We start from the raw sequence: 21324 nt of genomic DNA, 5'->3' as shown, positions 1-21324 counted from the left end.
TAGGTCATATTAGGATAATTTATTCCTTAAATGTTTGATGAAACTCATTAGAGAAATTATTTGGGCCTACAGTTTTCTTCATGGGAAAATTTTTTACTTCAAATTCATTTTTTGAATAAGATAAAAGGATAATCAGATTTTCTATTTTTTTTCTCTGTTTTGGTCATTTGTGTTTTCCAAGAAACATGCTAATTTCATGTAAGTTGTCATATTTATTATCAAATTCTTTTATAATATCCAAAATAATTATTTTAATATCTGTAATAGCTGTAGTGTGTTATGCCCTTTCAGTTCTTAGCTCTGAATCAGCTTTTTTCTATTAGGCTTTTTGAAATCTTTCCCTGTAGGTATATAGACTCAAGAGTAATCACCGTGACTTCTGGGGCTCACATCTGTGTATCTTCCTCCTTTCTGATACTCTGTCCTGAAATTTCACCACCTTTAAGAACCCCAACATCTGCCTAATGAGCTGGTCTTCTCTGCTTTGACCCCTCATCTCTTGCCATAGTAAGCAATGTGCTTCCAGAATCTAACTGATTGTGGTGTTTATCTCTCCTTGTCTGTTTCCCTTCTGGAAAGTTCTATCCTTCCTACTGTGCAATGTCTGGAAACTGTTACCTTGTTAAGTTCATAGTTGTAAAGAACGTGTGTATGTAAGGGTTGGAAAGTCAATATCTGTTTTCCCGTCAGTATTTGAAATAAGCTAACGAGCAGATTTTTAAAGAAAAAAAGAAAGACCCAGTGTTACAATTCATAATACTAAAGTATAATATTATAATAATTAAAACAGTGCTGTAATGACCTCAAGATAGGTAGATCATATTAAAACAGGGATTTAGTATACTCATATAAGCTTTAAATAACTTTGTCAATGAAAAACCATCTAGCCTAAGAGAAAGCTTATAAGAGTTTATTTGAGCCAAACTGACAACAATTGCCGGGAAGTGAAATCTCAACTGATTGAGAAAATGCCCCAGAAAATGACAGTTTGCCACTCATTTTATATGTACAATCAAAGGAGGAGGGTTACATGAAATCCATTGATGGTAGATTAAGGGGGTGGGAGAAAGCATAGCAGGGAAGTCTCTGGGATTGGATAAAAAGCAAAATGGAGAGACACACACTTCTTTTATATTGGTGGGTACAGGATAGTTAATAGCATTTTACAGCACAGAGAGACGGTATTTGGGGAACAAGATAACAACAAGGGATTTTGTAGTTTCCTGCTCTGGTGTGGTGGGTTGTGTGCTGGGGGTCCGGAAAAAGGGATTGCTCTGACATCGAAGGTCATGTTATCTTGGATGCAAAAAAGACAATAGACAGGCTCATTTAAGGTAAAGATTGGCCTTTGTCAAGGAAGCTACAGGCCAAGGAGGCGACTACTGGCCATGGCCAGCTTTTAGTTAAGAGATTTTTACGTTCAGATAATCTTATGTGGTTAATTTTGGTCTTGGGTTTTGCAGGGCCTGCTATGCAGGCCTCCCCTGAGTTTGTCAGATTTAGTATGTGGCCCCTTTTTTTGTCCACACCTTATTCAACAAACATTACAAAGCATCTAGTATGTATCTCTTAAAGCACACACTATCAAATGATTTATATCATTTGAATATTATTGCTTCTTCCAAGAGGATTCTCAGCATGACTTTATATATGGCAAAATATCTGAGACCTTGTATGCCTGAGAATATAAAGTTCTTCTCCTTCAGTGTGCTCTGATAATTTTAATATTGTCTTTGATATTCTTAAATTCCTCAATCATTGAGATAAAGTTTCACTGAATTTCCATGGGTTTGTTCTCACCCACTGGCCTGGATGTGTCTTGCCAGTGTATGTTGAATAGCTCTACTTCTTGCTCCCTAGGTCCAGTCATCAAAAGGCAATCAGGTTCTTTGCCTGTGGACTAGGTTATGATCTGAGTTTACTCACTCCAGAGGTAAGACAGTGAAGGCATATTGCTGGCCTTGCCAAGTGCAAGAAACCTCTGACCGATGGCCTTCACCAGCCATTAGAACAAGTATGCAGTAACCAAGCATTGACCACGTTAATAATTACACACTGGGTGTCAGGGATTGTAGTGATTTGTTCAAGCAAGGAAATCACATCTGGAACTGCTGCAGCAATTTGAGTCTTTTGTGATAAGACACTGTTATTCTCCAACAGTGACCAATTTTTTTGTACAGGCCAAATAGGCAGGCTGACTTGGGATGCAGTAGGAAGGTATTTCATATAAATGTTGGTGAAGATGTAGGGAGATGGGGAGCTTTATCAATGCTTGGGCATGCACACTTGCACAACTCAGCAGATCAACCTTGCAGTATGCAGTAAAACTGTTCTCTGATCCAGCATTATAATTGCATACATATGATTTTATATATGTGTAAAAGTTATAAATGTATAAAACTATATATTATATATCCCAAATATATTACTTCATAAATTTGTGAGGAATGGGCAAGTCTGAATTCTGAAAATATAGTTCTTAGAGACTTTGATACATTGATGCTATTTAAAAGTAACACATAGATCACATAGAGATAGAAGAAAAAATTCCTTGCACACAGTATGCTAACATTTAATTATTATTATTAAATCTGTGTAAATAGGAAGAAAAAAAGGCTAAGAAAATATAAACCAGAATGTTAAAATGGTTATCTTAAGTTAAAAGAATTTTGAGCTCTAGATTTTTTTCTTTTTTTCATCTTGATCACACATTTTAATTAAATTTAGTGGGTGATATTGGTTAATAGAATTATATAGGTTTCAAGTGTACAATTCAATAATAAATCATTTGTATATTGCATTGTGTGTTCACCACCCAGATTCAGTTCTCCTTCTGTCACCATATAGTTGACTCCTTTACCCTTTTCTATCTGCCCCCAAGACCCCTTTCCCTCTGATAAACACCATACTGTTATCTGTGTCTATGAATTTTCATTTGTCTGATGTTTTCAGTTTTATATCCCACATATGAGTGAAGTCATATGGTTCTCAACTTTGTCTGTCTGACTTATTTCACTTAGCATAATAATCTCAAGATCCATCCATGTTGTCACAAATGGCAGTATTTCATCTTTTCTTATGGCAGAGTAGTATTCCATTGGGTATATGTAATACATCTTCTTTATCCAATCATTTACTGAAGGATACTTTCGTTGTTTCCATTTTGGCCATCATGAATAATGCTGAAATGAACATTGGAGAACATATATCTTTATGAATAAGTGTTTTCAATTTTTTCAGGTAGATAACCAGAGGAGGGATTGCTGGTTTGTACGGTAATTATATTCTTAATTTTTTAAGGAACCTCCATATTGTTTTCCACAGTGGCTGTACCAATTTACATTCCTACCAGCAGTGCATGAGGGTTTCTTTTTCTCCACAACCTCTCTAACACTTGTCTTGTTGATAATACTTGTCTTGTTGATAATAGCCATTCTAACAGGTGTGAGGTGATATATCTCATTGTGGTTTTGATTTGCATTTCCCTTATAGCTAGTGATGTTGAGCATCTTTTCATGTATTTGTTGGCCATTTGTGTATCTTCTTGGGAGAAATGTCTCTTGAGGTCCTCTGCCCATTTTTTTAACTGGATTGTTGTTATTGCTGTTGAGTTGTATGAGTTCCTTATATATTTTGGCTATTAGCCCCTTATTGGAAGTGTAATTTGCAAATATCTTCTCCCATTTGGTTGGTTACTTCTTTGTTTTGTTGACAGTTTCTTTTGCTGTCCTATTAAGGCTTATAAGCTTTTAAGTTTCTTTTAAGCTATCAAGGCCTTAAAGCTTCTTATAGTCCTATTCATTTATTTTTGCTTTTACTTCCCTTTCCTTTGAGGTCAAATTCATAAAATCATCTTTGAACCCAAAGTCCGTAAGTTTAGTACCTATGTTTTTTTCTATGCATTTTGTTGTTTCAGGTCTTATATTTAGGTCTTTGATCACATATTTTTAAGTAACAGTTATATTTAAACAAGAAAATATAATGAAAAGAAATATGAAAAAAATATTTTGAGTATGTAACTATGGAAAATGACAGGAAATAGGAATATATGAAAAGTAGAAACAAATGGGATGTGACAGAGTCTGAATAAATACAAAGACAATATTTTGCCACTCACTTAAAAAGAGTCATTGTCTTCCAGAATGTTTTACATGTGTCTGATGTTTGTGTATGATCTCAAAGCTTTCAGTAGTTCTTTTCCAGAAGCTAAGAGGTGTTTTTTTTTTCAAGAGAAGCAGTCAGCTTTTCAGTTTTATATCCCACATATGAGTGAAGTCATACTTTTTGATTACTAAAATTTGTTACAGATTTAAATAAAGTGTTTTCAAAATTTTCAGGTAGATAACCAGAGGAGGGGTTGCTGGTTTGTATGGTAATTATCTTCTTAATTTTTTTAAGGAAACTCCATATTGTTTTCCACAGTGGCTGTACCAATTTACATTCCTACCAGGAGTGCATGAGGGATTTAAATAAATCTGTAACAAATTTTAGTAATCAAAAAGTATGTCCCATTGTTTTGATATTTGCTTAGTGAAGGAAAAGAAGTTTACAGCTCAATTTAAAAGCTTATTAGTGATGATATTAACCTGGTTAATTTCAGTGCAGAATGACACTAAATAACACAAGGTAATTATACGCTTCATTTTCCAATATCTGAGCAAACTATCTATAGTAAGCATATGTTCCAAATTGTTACAGATGCTCTCATATCAAACAAGTTTACATGAAAAATTGTGTAGAATATTTGAAAATAAATTGGGGTATTTAATTTATTTTTGCTCCTTTTAAGAAAACTCACTTGATCTGATATATGTCCATTCTCAGACTAGAAAGCTTTCCTTGGACACATAGACTTATAGGAACTTATTTAAAATATATGCAAATATTTTGTTCTTTAAAACATGTGATCCCATCCAGAAACCTTGCCTCTTTATTATATTTTGAGCAAACTCCAAACATCTATCCCTTGGATTCAAAACTCTCTAGAATCAGTCTCAATACACTTTTAAAATCTTATGTATAGATTTTCCTTCCTCCACCACAAATACCCTATATTCCTTCCATACTTGGCATTTTCTTAACATATTCTATTTTCCATGTCAGTTTCTTAGCCCAGAATATTCTTCCTCTCTATCTCCACCTGTCACAGTCCTCCCATCTTCCAAGAACTATCTTATGTCATCTGCTCCACAGTGTCGTCTCTAATTTTAGATTGTGCTCATTATTCAGATATTTTAAGGTATCTGAAAAATATTTTTGACTAAGAGGGTGGATTTTTCTAACAAAAAGTAGATGACAGTGACCTCAATTTTTAAAACACCTATTCAAATAAGTGATTCTCTTAAAAAACAAAAGCAAGAACAGTAACTATCATGGCATTCGTTTTACTTCTCTTGGGCAAAAACTTGCCACTTTGTTGCACTGGTGATTTTCATGAGCATGTAGGAAACATTTTCAATTCACTATAATATATGTCATATAACAAGGTAAAGAGAAAAAATCCAGTTGACGGCTAACGTAAGACATGATTTTCTTCTGAAGTAAAGCGGAATTAAGGCTGCAGACCAGAAACTTTATCAAGTATATGATGTACCCACTCTTCTTGGAGCATTTGCAGGGAAAATTTGGCATGAGATCTTGCTATCAAAATTACTCATACGATTCTCACTATATTGGGAGTATAGCAAACACATAGGTTGTGGGATAAAGTACATCCTTACTCTTCATGTCAGAAATGGGAATAACTTTTTTCATTCTGTCCTGGAAATGAATAACTGTAGTTGGCAGATCTCTCCAACTGGAGGCAGCCTGAAATCACTACAAGATCCCAAATATACTCAGGCTGGGAGATCAGTTCTAAGGCTTTCTAAGATGACTTATAAAGGTGTGTGATTGTGAGGTTTTAAGGATTTTCTACATTGAGTGGGTGTCAAGGGGCTCTGTGTTTTTCACAGCTTGTCCAGAATTGATCCAGCCCATTTCAGGCAGTTAGCTCTGTAATGAAAAAGCTCTAAGGACAATGGAAGGAATGATTTTGCTTTTTTAATCCTGGGTATTTTTATTGTTTGCTCACGTTATAACCTGGTGATACAGTATTGATGAATAATTGCTAAATATCTAATCATCAATAGAGACTTTCTAGATGGTTAATTATATTTTGAATTTTGTTTTTATGAAATTCTAGGAATTTTTTAATACAAGGGAAAAAAGCAAATTAACATTTGGGGTTACTGACAACATTATCCACCACAGTCTGAATGAATAATTAGGTTTATGAGATTAAGGTATCATTACTTATAAATAATATAGTGCATTTTTCCAGTGAGCATAATGGCATGCAGTCTATCCAAATTACCAATTATTAGCCATATATTTATTGCTTAAATTTTCGTGTCTTGTATATATTCATATAAAAATTCTTAAAACAAAAGCATGTATTTTAATAACTGTTTCAAAAACAAATGGCAAACAAAAATGTATTAAAGATATTTGACTAAAAAAAACTAATGTTTAGAAAATTACTATTTTCACAACAGTGTAATATTAAATATAGAATAATGTAGAATAAACACATACCCCATAGAATACTATTTTCATGGTAAACTTTATATTAGGTATTGTTTGAGTTTATTGTTTTATTCAATTTCTAGGATATGGACAATGCTTAGTAATTTAAAGAGAGAATCACACTAATTTACTAGTATAAGATTTGCAATTTCTGTGTACCTACAAACCACACATGATGATGTTATTTACCCTTCTTTGGGCATTTTTAGTTGAGAGTTAAGGGAAACTTTAAAACAACTCCTACACTGTGGTTCGTGATTAACATTATATTTCTCTGAAGAGTGAGAATTCTATAAATGATGAGCCTTGTTGATGTTACTAGAGATACAAAAGAGATGATACACCATTAAATTCCAATCTATTGTGAGGCCTTTAATTCTGGTGGGGAAGATTTATTTTTTAATTTCCATTATTTTTGTTCCTTCTTCATAATCTTCAACATACACTTTATGAATGCATACCATATTCAAGTCTAAAATTAGGGAGAAAGAATGCAAAGTCCTATTTGCACAGCCCTTCATTTGTGTCCCATCATCGAGTCACTGTTTCGGGGGTAACGTTGCTGCCGCCCATCGGTTTAGGAGGAAGGGTTCAGATAATCATTTCTCTTGAAAGTTAAAATTGGTTTAGTTTGATGTTTTGCTGTATCAACATTTACACTCAAAGATACTCTTAAAATCTTCCTAGAAATGTTGTGCCAGATTTGCTTGCCAAAATTTATTAAAGACAACTTTGTTTTAGTAGTTACTTGCAGGTTTTTTACAACTAAATAAAGAGCAACATGTAGTTTTATATTCTTTAATTGCTCAAACTTTTTTATTATTAATAATAATCCAGGAAATATGTCAAACTCAGTTTAGTTGAGCATCAATGGCATTTCAGTTAAAAGTACCTGGGGAAACCTTACAAATTTGAAGCATGCCTGGAATGAAGTCCCCAGTTTATTCCTTGATCTGGCTGGGTTGAACAAGTATTTTCAAGAATATCATATAGTAAGTCTATATTTTACCTCAGAAATAAATTAATCCAAAATATCACATTCTCTGAAGCTTGGTATATACCTTATTAATTTGTTAATACTCAGATTTGTAAGAATCTAATACTTGACATGACCGTATAAAGATCATTCTGAGAACCATAGTCATTTCTTTAGTAGCCTAGATAAAAAAAAAGCTACAAATCTGGAATCTTAAATGATTTCTCTGGGGATGATTTTCTTTCAATTGGCTAGTCTCAATAAGTCAGGCTGTCAATTCTAAGTCAAAAACTCTTCAAGAAAAAATCCACTACAACATCAAGATAATTAAATATGTCATGTTCTGTATGACTCAGTGTTCAGTACCACTGAGGATTATTGTTCTGCATTTGATCAATCATTCATTTAATACATGTTTATTAAACATATTTGAATGCTAAGCAAAGTGCAAGATTTTTGGATGTCAAACAAATAAAAGGTTCTTTGCCCTTGAGCTGCTTGCAAGTAGTCAGATGTAAAGAAATTTTTATTATATATAACTGCTACACTGGATATGTGAACAAAGTGCTGTTAGGTCATCGAATAAGCAGCATGGAGGGGTACCTGATCACCAAAATAGGCTTGTTTCCATCCTATTTCTAATGTCTCACTTAGAAATAGTAATTATAATAGGTAACATTTATTAGGTACTCACTAAGTACCAAACATTGTTCTAACCATGTCATAAATAATATTAATCCTACTATTACCCAGTTTACATCACTGGGATAAAAGAACATAGCTTCTATACCTGTGGTTCTCACACTGTGCACCCAGGTGCCCTTGGGCCCCACAGCCACCTCATGGGCAGCATGGTATGTGTTAACTTTTGAAGGGAAACACAGTGATGCCCAATAACTGTCAGATGTTGTGTGAAATACTAGCTTGAGGTACTTCACAATTTCTACATTGCATTGCACTAAATTTTTAAAAAATTAAAATCATCTTTGCAAAGTTGGACTTTCACCAGTAGCTGTGATAAAAAGCACATACTGAAAAACCAAAATGGAACAGAAAAACAGGGTGACTGGCCATATCCAATCTGACTGCATGGTTTGAGAAACAGTGCAGTACTCAGCAGGCATACACATCTCCTTAGTAATTATAGTTATGTAATAATAAAATTTTAAACTTTTTCTTTCAATTTTTGTGCATTGCTTTATAAAATAATAATTCGGTAGGGTATAAAAATCTATTAAGTTGTTGGACCTAACTACTTAATAAAGGAAACTGTTTAATTATTGTTCTGTTTTATTTTGTTTGTTTTGGTCCTGGTGACCTATTTTTTTTTTTGCAAGTAAGAAAAGCAGTTTTTTATTTCTAGAGCTCTGCCATGTATTACTAACAAGGCTGGTGGTCACCTGCCACACCCACACCCTGTTGTCCACGTAGCCAGCAAAGCCTGGCCATCAGCAGACCAGGCCAGAGGGTACAGTAGGGTGGCTCTGCCTTGCTGCTGGGACTGATAACTTCTCGCCTCAATTCATCTACAGTGATCTTCCCCTCCAAGTCCCACATCTTGATGCCAGGGCCGTTGGAAGCACAGAGTCAGCAGCGGTTGGCACTGAAGCACAGGGTGCAGATGATGTCCCCACCATCAGGCTGTAAAGGTGCTTGCCTTGGTTGATGTCCCACAGCATGACCTTCCATCCTTTCCTCCAGAAGCACAGAGGGATCCATCTGTAGAGACAGTGACAGTGACATGTTCAGTGACCCTGTATGGCCGATGTGATTGGTCTTCAACTTGCAGTTCACCAGGTTCCCCACCTTGGCCACCTTGTCCCAGGCACAGGACATGATGATGGCATTGCTTCTCTTGGGTGAGAAGTGGATGCAAGTCACCCAGGCCGACTGGCTGTCATCCTGGATGGTGTATTTGCATCCACCCAGAGCATCCCATAGCTTGGTGGTTTTATGTCGGGAGCCAGAGACCATCTGCTGGTTGTCAGAGAAAGCCACACTCCCACATCCTTGGTGTGACCTACAAATCAGTGTGGCGGTGCCCACTGTGACATCCCAGAGACCAAGGGTTCCATCCCAGGAGCCAGAGAGGGCAGAAAGGCCATTTGAGCAGATGCCACGTGTAGAGAGCATATAAAATATATATGTTGGATTGAGGTTTGCAGAACAAGTTATTTACTAGTAGGGACAGGACTATGGCTGCACATGTGTGAGACTGAGAGTGAAGTGAAAAATATATTTTTGTGTGAAACTGAGCATAACAAAATTGAGTGATAAACACATTCAACAAAAAACTTCTGGTTACCACCTAAGAAGTAAACAAGTCCAAGGAAAAGAGGATAAAAGAACTCCAGAGCAATGCCATGAATGGTCCGACTAGGTGCTCCGGCTAAGACCCTCTGCGAGGCTCTGAGCAAGTCACTCCAGAACGATCCTCCTGGAAGTTGGTCTAGGCGATCAGACAGAGTCCTCTGCGAGGTGCAAGGCATGATACCAGGACTCTCTGAAGCTCTTCCTTGCCAGATCAGCTTACCTCAGACCCGTCGTGGGCCCAGTCATCTCTCCTGGACCAGGGACCTTCTCCATCCCGATTGACTCTAGGACTTGGTTGCTCATTAAATTCTATTCTATTCTGTATAACTTCTGTGCTTACCAGAGCATTGGCCTCTGGAGGGACATTGGCTCCCAAATAAAGCTGTGTTACTCACTCTATCTGAACCTGTGTGCCGGGACTTTGTTCCCCACTCGCGTCATGAATACCACGCAGCGATGGAGGGCCCTGCTGAGGGGTTAATGTCCCCTTGACTTTCAGGAAGAGACTGCCCTTATAGGCACATGCAACATAAATTAACATAGTTGGCATTAAATTGGCCTAGTTGGCACTTTCTTTTTAAGAACAGAAACTTCTTGGGTGGCGGGTTAGCTCAGTTGGTTAGAGCACATGGCTACGAACATCAAGGTTGCTGGTTTGATCTCTGCATGGGCCACTTTGAGCTGTGACCTCTTTTTAAAAAAGAGAAGGAAAATTTTATCTTAAAATCTATCTGGTGCTCGATGACAGTGGGTAACAACATATGGCACGTTGGATAGCCAAAATAATATAGGAAAGAGCTGAATTGTGTGAGGAAAAATTGAGACAGAATTTGTTAACTGCTAGAACTGTGAAACGGAAATTTTTGGTTTGGAAAACTAATTACTTATATTCTCTTGCATCCAAACTTCTATAGCTTATTTTCTGTTTCATTTAGCTCGCTCTCTCTCTCTCTCTCTCTCTCTCTCTCTCTCTCTCTCTCTCTCTCTTCCATAGGATGTGGACCCTAGCTAAATCCCTAAAAAAGAAGCTTAGTATTAGGAGACATCCAAATACTGTGCTTAAGAGGAGGACCTATGGTATGAGATGTATAAAAGTCAGGAAACGGCTTCCCAAACAAACCCCAAGGATGTACGGATGGACCTCAAAAATCCTAAAAATGTGAATCCTTTCATTTCAAGGGTGCTCACGCAGGCAATTCCTGCAATTTTGCTTAAAAGCCTCTCACAGGTCGATGAAGACATGAATAAAGGAAAGACACTGACCAGGACAGTTTTGAGCAGATTTGCAGAAAACCTAAAGGTTGGGTTTAAAAATTATGATTGGAACCCAAGGGATCCGCACCCGGAGGATCCAGGAGATTATAACAACCCGTGGGCCCCAGAGGAAGTCTACCAGGCTGGACCAGTAATACCTAGAAAACAGGTTATAGATTATAACCATGGACAGGGAAAACCACAATACCTAAGAAAGGAAGAGAATTCACTAGAGCAGAACTCCAGATCACGAGAACTGATTTCTCACAAAAAGATTTGGCAGACATGGAATGGCTCCTTCACATTTGGGATAAAGGAGCAAACACTATCAAGCTTACAGGAATAGAAATGAGGCAAATATCAGCTGTCACTGAGCAACCTCAGTTGAATGCACAGCTACTGGCCATAACTCAGGCATCCACAACAGGGATACTGTCACTGTGGGATTGGATCGCAGAGGCCTGGCGAGCCACATACCCTACCGTGGCCCTACCTTCCCTGAGGGATGGTTTACACTGGAAGGACATAGCCTAAGCCATCAAAGTCACTAGAAAATTGGCAATTCTGGTGATGATACATGACAAAAATATTAACAGTCCCATGCAGGTGACTGCTTCAAATACAATAAAGAAGGCCATACTCAGAGGAGCCCCTCCACACTTAAAAATGTCATATATGAATTCAATAGCACAGGCAGGGATAATTGAAGACACAATTAAGGTCTTCAGACTTGCGGAGGAACTCCACGGCATTCCAAAATTTACATTCAATGCACAAATCAGGAATTCCAACAGAGGCTTTATGCCACAGCAACAAACCATGAAACAGAAAAACCCTAGGCAGACATTTAATAGGCTCTGGAATGGCAGATTTTCCCAAAAACCAAGACCCATTATTAGTATATTCAGAGGATGGTCTCCAAGAAATTGAACTCCAAGAAATCAGAAGGTGAATAACTTCTCAGAAAATCCACAGCAGAGTTCCAATTTTCAGGGTAATTCCTACAGGAACCCTAATTTTCAAAATAAGTCTAGGGGAAATATACAACCCCTAAGACGGCCTCTCAGCAGGAATCCTAGTTGGAATCCTAGAGATGACCAACAATCACAGGTATAAGATACTCAAAAATTATTTTCAAAAAACAGGTAAACCCCAGGTGGACACGGCTAACATCCATGGTCGACCCGGTGATAACAGACCTTATATAAAGTTATATACAGAATTTTTTTCACACCCTCAGGTGATAGAATTCTTAATTGATTACTCTGTTACTCTGTTGAATCAAACAGATAGCAGGTATTGGGGAACATTCCCATCTTGCAATATTGAAGGGCTTGGGGGTACACTCTCCAAAGCCTATAAAATTTCTATCATTATACATAATTATGATAGGAACCCAATTAACACCTGTGCCTATATGGGACAAAATTTAGAAAACATCCTGGGGATGGACATTTTACCTACTGTATTTTCTTCCTTTGTTCCACTTAAAACCTTAAAAAATAATATAGCAGGCTTCAACTGTAATTTAGCGTCTGTCCGAATTGATCCAGTAAAATGACCAAAAGCTATTGGACAATGCTTTACTAAACAGTCCCCCCTTAAGAGGGGACATAGGGAAATTACTGCTAAAATTCAGGAAAAGGTGTCTGAGGGCATAATCTCTAAAGTCGGTCTCACAGATTTAATAGCCCAGGTGGCCAGTTTTAAAACCAAATGGGCAATACAGATTGACTATTGACTACAGAAATATTAATAAAAATAGTTCCAAAATTCCAGGGGCATTGCCTGGCCCCGAGGAGGTAATTAATAAAATTACTCAGAGAAATAGCAAATTTTATGAGACGATTGACATGTCAGATATGTTCTTTGCCATTCTGATTACAGAGGACAGCAGGGAATATACCACATTTACACAGGACGGTGCACAACATCAATTCAATAGGTTACCACAGGGATACTTGAATAGCTCAGTCATTGCACATTCCATTTTGTCATCACAAATTGAAAATTCTAAATACTCTTCTCTTATTATCTCCTTCATTGATGATATCATTATGATGCATGATGAAGAACACAATTGGAACAGGAAAAACAAAAATTGATACAGGACTTAAGATCAAAAGGATGGACCATAAACGAGGAAAAGTCCTCGGGTCCCACAATAACAGCAGAAGAGGTCGTGAGCCACCTCACTCATATCTAAATTGCTCACCAGACATTATTGATTTGCCAGTTGACAACAAACCTTGTAAATTTCCTTATAAAGTCACCAATAAGGATCATAAAAATAAACTCTCCCCACAGAATATAATCGCTGATGGAGGAGGGAATACTTACCAGATTCCAGGAGGATGTGGACAGTTACAGCTCCACAAAGCCAAGCAAATCTCCTCAGACTGTTAAGTATTCTTGCTACTTTTTACTAGACAATTTATTACTGCTTACACTTGTTGAACTTGTTTATGTTAATTTTATTTATCTCTGTGCTCCAACATACCTTCATTTGGCTGTACTACCAGCTGTTATTTTCTCTCTTTTATTTATTACCTTTTCCTTTGTGAATATGCCTACTGAAGGGGATGGCATGTGCCTCAAATACACCTTTTGGCAAAGCCCCAAACCATTATCAGGTCATGGGGCCCTGAGGAGGGGATATCCTGCCTGTATAACTTAGGACATCGGCTACGCAATAGAGAGTGCTGCACATGCACTTATACAGCGGTAAGGCTACCTGACAGACACATTAGGGCAATGGAATTTGAGAAATCAAACAACCAGCTTTTTGGTCTTTGACATGCTTAGTGAAACACATTCTCCACTGTAGAATTCCTGGATACTTGGATTACATGTATAGAAAACCTGAAGAACAGATAACATGGTACAAATATAATCTACGAATTGCTTTAACCTTTAGAAAATCACTTAACCCAGTCTCACCACAAACTATTATCATTAGACAACTATTAGACATCTTTACAGAGACACAGAAGTATTTAACTAGGAGGATTCAATTTTTTAACCTGCATAGGAATGCCAAAACGAGACCATGAACTGGACCGTTAGAACAAAAATTTTGGACAGAAGATGAAATTATAGCTAGGAATCTGAGAATCTACATTTTGGGTAGAAAACCAAACCATAGGGAAATTAGAAGGGGATTACAGGAATTACAGATCAGACCCTAAGTAACTTTACCCCTGTCACAGAGGATGTCACCTTGCAGATTCACTTGCATAGTTCTCAGCTTTCTTGTTTATTTGATCCTAACCTACATGACCATATTTTTGCCCGGACACCATACCATTTATGAGACTAGAAATTGCTCTGGGGATAACACCGCTGCAGGGGCTGACTGTAAAATGTTTACCAATTATACTTCTGTCTTCTGGAAACATTGTGGCTCTAGATGGGAACCACAAGAAGACTCTTCCTGGATACATAGTAGATTTGAGCTTTTCACGCCTGTAAGGAATGGGACCTTAATGCAAGAGCAGAAGGGACTTACTGATACCAGTTTGTTCAAGCACACAGCTTTTGGTTTGACATCAAACTGAAAATAGGAATATAGGATTTGCTTGACTTTTAGTACATATGATACAATGTATTTGTCAATTGCTTCATAAGCGTCAGAGAGAACATAACCCTGAATTCTTTACTATATATACATGACACTTATCCATGCATTTCTAAAAACTCAACAACTACAACAAGAACAACATGAGAAGTTAGAACAAAATTTCTTCTTTCTTAGAGTCCAATACTTAGAAAACCAGTGAAGAGGACACTGTAATAAAATGTACACTTTCCTGCAGCTTGCTTATGCTGACACTCAAAAACTCCTTAATTATGGTATTGCATCTACTAATTCTTGGAACACTTCTCTGTCAGAAATGGATTATTCCAGGCCATCTGTCTGTATAGCCGACGGTGAATGTCAGATCAATCTAATAGAACTAATAGATACAGCTTCAGTACTTTTCTATGACACTTATGCTACACCTGTCACAATTCAGGGACAAACCTTTGTTGCACTTGAAATACCCTTTTATCTACAAGGTTGTTACCTTCCTAGAGATCTTGTTCATCCTTTCACTTCATCTATTTACTTCACTATGCATCCTGTAGAAGTTACCTTTTCTGATGTTCCTAAGGTACAAATGGAAACCCCAACACTGGTAAAGAGCTTGGGTGATGGCGCATGGATTTTGTGTATGTGAAAGACATCTCAGTTACTGTATTTTAATCACACAGTCATGTCAAATAACAACTTAACCTTTACAGCTTGAATACATGTTTTAAATGTCATTAATATTACTTTTAATGGTCATAGTTATACGACATCTACTAATACACATTTCTCATACTGCTTCCTTCCACCACGATGGCAGATACTAGTGAACCAATTCCTTGGATTAATTCCACCACAGTCAAGGAAGCTATTCCTCAAAATCCAGACGTGCTAAAGACCACTCATGATGACACCATTAAACACCTCCATGCACTGGAGGAACATACAACCAAAATACAGGCATTGGTTTATACCATGAATGCAGGGGTATCCAAGGAAGGCATAGCCACTGAATTAAGTACACCTTGTTCCTTTTGGGGACTCATTAAGAGATCCCTGCGCCTATACACTTGTTCTGGCTCATGGAGCACATATAACACTTTGTATTTCTTTTGCAATAACTTGAATTCTATAATTGAAAATATTCGGAGAGGACTTAAAGAAATTTTGCTTTTTATGAGAGGTGTTATTTTTGGTTGGTATTTGCTGAAATATATAATACGCACCTGATGCACAGGTAAAATTTTTGCTAAAACACAATAATTGTGATTTCCTCAGTGTTTTCTTTGTAACATTTCAGAAACCAGGGGATTGCATATATAGAGCATATAAAATATATACGTTGGATTGAGGTTTGCAAAAGAAGTTATTTACTAGTAGGGACAGGAATATGGCCACACATGTGTGAGGCTGAGAAGAGTGAAGTGAAAAACATGTTTTTGTGTGAAACTGAGCATAACAAAATTGAGTGATAAACACATTCAACAAAAACCTTCTGGCTATCCCCTAAGAGGTAAACAACTCCTGGCAAACAACTTCTGGTTATTACCTAAGAGGTTAGCAAGTCCAAGGAAAAGAGGATAAAAGAACTCCAGAGCAATGCCATGAATGGTCCGACTAGGTGCTCCGGCTAAGACCCTCTGCGAGGCTCTGAGCAAGTCACTCCAGAACGATCCTCCTGGAAGTTGGTCTAGGCGATCAGACAGAGTCCTCTGCGAGGTGCAAGCTGCGATACCAGGACTCTCCGAAGCTCTTCCTTGCCAGATCAGCTTGCCTGAGACCCATCGTGGGCCCAGTTGTCTCTCCTGGACCAGGGACCTTCTCCATCCCAATTGACTCTAGGACTTGGTTCGTTATTAAATTCTGTTCAATTCTGTATAACCTTCTGTTCTTACCAGAGCATTGGCCTCTGGAGGGACATTGGCTCCCAGATAAAGCTGTGTTACTCTCTCTGTTTGATCCGGTGTGCCGGGACTTTGTTCCCCACTCACGCCACGAGTACCACGCAAGGACGTAGGGCCCTGCCGAGGGGTTAATGTCCCCTTGACTTTCAGGAAGAGACTAAAATATGGAAACTGCCCTTTCAGGCACTCACAACACCACATCACCAACAAAATGGGAGTGACCCGAAAGAACACCGGGTGGGATGCTGCAGTTGGTCTCATCCTTGGTCACTTCCACGTGGTGCTGGTCTTGTCTGAGAGACAGACAGTATCGTGTCTGGGAACTGGGAAGTGGTAGTGACCTGCATCACCCAGTCATTGTGGCTGCTGAGGGTGCCACTAGGGTCATCCGTTCAGTCACAGCAGCTGCGGGGGAGGGTCCCCAAAACGACGAGCATGGTCCTGGAGAGTTCGGAGAGGCCAGCAGCATCGCCGCTCCCGCCTCAGCCCTGCAGTGTAAAAGGGGTCCTTGGGGACTTTTAAAAAAGTGACTGAGATGCTAACGGTGCTGTGGACTGAGAAAATTTAACAACCTCTGCTCTACAGAATTTCTCTTTGGAAAATGCCCCCAAATGCCTACTTTAAATCCTATGTCAACAAAAGCAATTTAAATACACAGAATTAATTAAATACACTTTACCTCCATTCCTTGCCTTCTATCAGTAACACAGTCATTCCAGGGTTGTACTGAGAGGCCAAAAGATACACATTAATGTAATAACTGTTTTCTTTCATTAAACAATAGAAATAAATCTGGTTCAGTGCATCCACAGTCAATCTCACAGTGCATGTCTCTATGGGAGCGTTACAGAATTACTCACATCCCACTCATGTAAACTATCTGTATGGCAAGAAAAGAAAAAATACATGTAGCCAAATTCAGTTTACAGTTTAGTCCCAGGTAGTCATTTCAGTGGTCCCTTTAGTTTTCATTTTGTTTCATTCACATATTTACTCAATCTTCCACAAGTTTCTGTATCTTTCCCCTCACTGATCTCTAGGGGATGTGGGGACTGTCCTTATGCAGCAGGGGAGCAGACTTGCTCCATGGAGTCATCTGGTCGCCCTGGCCATGTGATGCTCCTCATCCACCTGTGCTCTGATCAGCCTGCCAGCACCGGGACTGTACGGGGGGGGGTCAGCCTGGCCCCCCAGTCAGAACGGGATAAATGTCTGGTCCAGCCTCTCTTTGCCTGCTCAGGGACTGGCAGCCTTTCCTCGTCTCCCTTGGCTCCCTCCAGTGCCCTGGACCCACTGAGCCTCTCCCATGTCCTCCATCCTGCATGTGGCCTAATAAAGCCCATCACAGACCTGCTGGGGAACAAACCAGCTGCTTTCAGCTGCTCCTTCTAAGATCAGAGACCTTCTGGGTCCTGTCTATAATAAAGCAAAACAAGAGAAATTCGTGAAAGCTGAACTCTGTTCTCCTTAACATGAATTTCTGGGTATTATTTTCTGTCTCTCTTCCCTCTTTTACTGTTCTTCACTTAATACCTTTGGACCAGACAGCAGGAGATGAGTTTACCTTTTCCATGTGGTGGTATCCTGTTACAGTCTCAGGCCTTCTGAAGGGTTAATGGAAATCAGATTGTGGAAGTACAGATAAGGGACCTTACATTGTCAGTATTTTATAACTAAGGATATAAAGTAGAAGTCATGTCGAGACTGGCAAGAGGGGTGGAGAAGTGGAATGGGTGGCCCCACAACTGTGTGTGTTGGTTTAGAAACAGGAGGGATTTCTTGGCTGTGGTGGTGCCTCCTAAGAAGCAAAGGACCACAGCCCCACATGGGGCTCCCAAGCCTGGAATACTGGTGCTGGGAAGAGGCGCCCCCACAAAATCTGGCTGAAAAACAGTGGGGATCCAACCATCAGAGTGAAGGGATTAAGAAGTCAAATTGATAGTTACAAAGTGATCATGGGATGTAAAATAAAGCATAGGGAATATAGTCAATAATATTATAATAACTGTGTATAGGGCCAAGATTAGTCAGGGGATCACTTCTTAAATTATATAAATGTCTAACCACTGTGCTATACCTCTGAAATCAATAGAAATTAATATTGAATGTCAACTGTAATGAAAAAAATTTTAAAAGGGGAAAAAAGGTGAAGGGAAATAAGAGGTTCTAATTTCCAGGTATGAAGAAGCAAGTCATGGAGATGTAATATACAGCAGGGGGAATATAATAAATATTGTGATAACCTGGTTCGGTGTCAGATGGTTGCTGGACTTATCGTGCTGATCACCTCTTTAGGTCTATAAATGTTGAGTAACTATGGTGCACACCTGAAACTAATATAATATTTTATGTTAGTATGTTTTCAATAAATTTTTTTTAAAAGTACCATTAAAACCATATAAAGACTACAAATTTAAAAAAGGAAGGAAGGAAGGAAGGAAGGAAGGAAGGAAGGAAGGAAGGAAGGAAGGAAGGAAGGAAGGAAAGGGGAAATATTTAGGTTGCAAGTCTTTGCATTTTAGGTCTCTGCCAAACAAACAAGTTGAGAATGGTTTTGACTAAAAATTATTCCTACATATAGTAGGGCACAGAGGACTGAAGCACAATACGAAGGACATTTATTTTGAGGGAAAGAAGTTTAAAATATATGTAATAGCATTGATGACTCTGGGAAAAGCAGTGAGGTAAATAGTTTTATTTAATCTCCTCTGATTTTTCTTTTATACCAACCAAATTTATGTACCCAATGCTTTATTCTGTTGACTGAATTATCCCATTCTCCCCAGCCCCTTCTCCGATTTCTCTGCTCCTGATTTTAGCTACCAACCTGTTTTTAAACTCTATGGACACCATGTTCCATGATCAGAATTTTTCTGCTCCACTCTTGATACTATGTAAGGGGTCCTATCTAGGTAACATATTTCCAGGTATCTTTTGTAATATGGAATAAACAAATTTGCATATTAAGTGGAATCTTTTTCAATAATGTCTTAATAAACTTTAACAGTGACTCTAACGATGGTATATTTATACACCATCAGATGTGGAGAATAAATTCTTACCGTGAGCTCCTTCAGCAACTCTCAATACACATCATATAGAAAACTGCACATTTAACTTAAACTGACCCTATTTACTAGTTCATGCTTTCTCAAAGTATCAGTTTACTTTGAAACTGATGAAAATGTTACTTCAGGATGGAGATTAGAGACCCAGGAAAGCAAACATTGCATTTCATTGTCTGCCTACTAACTTGTACAAGACTGGCAATGAAATGTGATAGAAAAACACCAGTCACAGAATTAGACAGTTTTTTATATAACTACTTGCATGTAACTGGATAAACCCATCCCTCTTTCAGAGTGGCATTTTCCTTATTTGCATAAGGCAAAGTTCAAGCAAATGATGTTTTTTTTCTTTAAACAGCTTTGATTCTATTTTTACCATATTTTAACATTATTTTCAAAACATAGTCTTTGTGAAATTATTACAAAAATTATTACACTGTTAGGGAATAGGTGTTTAAATTAAGTGTCATATATTAAATACTTCTATTAAATACATGAAGAGAAGGCATCGCCTGAATTCTATCCTTTACGGTCACTGCACATGTTAAAGGCCATTGAACAATACAGTTCTTAGTGGCTGATCAAACAAATTAAATATATGGAACCAGGCGGCCTTGTCTTTATTGTTTTTAAGCTAGGCTATAAAATAAATCTATCTTTTATGAAACTTACTTTGATTGAACTGTGGTTTCCTGCAAATGGGGCGTTGTTGCATGTAAACAAAATCGTTCCACTTAGCAGAGCACATAGCTCAGAGCCTCTGTGCTGTTTTCAGTGACCTGAAAAGTACTAAGACAGCAGTGTTCCAAAAATGGCTTTCCTAGCATATTTGTGGAGAGAAAGAACCTTCCTTATCACTATCAGTTTAAGATCCATCTACTTCCTCCAAGAAAACTATTACAAGAGAAATGGATATATTGAGTTCTGTTTCATAACCATTTCATTTGGGAGGTTGTGCAAAATAAGAGGGAAAATGGATTGGTAACATCTTTACAATAAATTAAAAACTTAAAAGAGGAAGACAATTTTACCAGTTTATTGAAAATTCTATTCACAATCATACTACTTTTGTAAACAATATGTTACTTATTTGATGTACTCACAAATTACTTTTTTGCGCTAGGCTCATAAGCATTGGCATTGGTGTCTTTAGCTTTCATAAATAGGAAAAAAAAAATAAACACAAATGCATTAGATGGTTTTATTGCTTACTAAATAGACAATGTAGAAAAAGTTTATTGCAACATATTTGTATGTTAAAATAGATTTATAGTCATTACATTCAGTGAAGTAATTTTTAAAATTTTATGTGCACATTAAAAGTATAATCCAACTATATAAATATCCACTTTTTTAGGAATTCATTAAGATGTTTTAATATTTCTTAATAGAAAAAAGTTAAACTAATTTGAAAATGTGTTCTTATAGAATCACACTTCAGTTTTGTTTTGTTTAATTTTGAATTTAAAGTTCTAATATATTTTCCTGTTCAACATCAGACATGTTGGAACATATAAAATAAAATATCTATTTTGGATTCATAAAATTAATAAATGAGATTCAATTGTAAATGACTATTTTTACAAATCTACATGTTGATGGGATTGAGGACCCAGGTACAATGGTACCTCGGTTTTCGAATGTAATCCGTTCCGAAGACCAAGACCATTC

The 21324-nt window shown here is 37.6% G+C and overlaps 1 pseudogene; it reads right to left on the bottom strand.

Moving 5' to 3' along the window:
- Positions 1 to 16979, bottom strand: part of LOC109453466 (small ribosomal subunit protein RACK1-like) — a 28935-nt pseudogene extending 11956 nt beyond the window's left edge.
- Positions 16980 to 21324: the final 4345 nt, after the last annotated feature.

This window comes from Rhinolophus sinicus, chromosome 8 (assembly GCF_057876585.1).
Source record: "Rhinolophus sinicus isolate RSI-liver-muscle chromosome 8, RSI-T2T, whole genome shotgun sequence".
NCBI lineage: Eukaryota > Metazoa > Chordata > Mammalia > Chiroptera > Rhinolophidae > Rhinolophus > Rhinolophus sinicus.
This window is presented reverse-complemented; position numbering and strand designations above follow the sequence as displayed.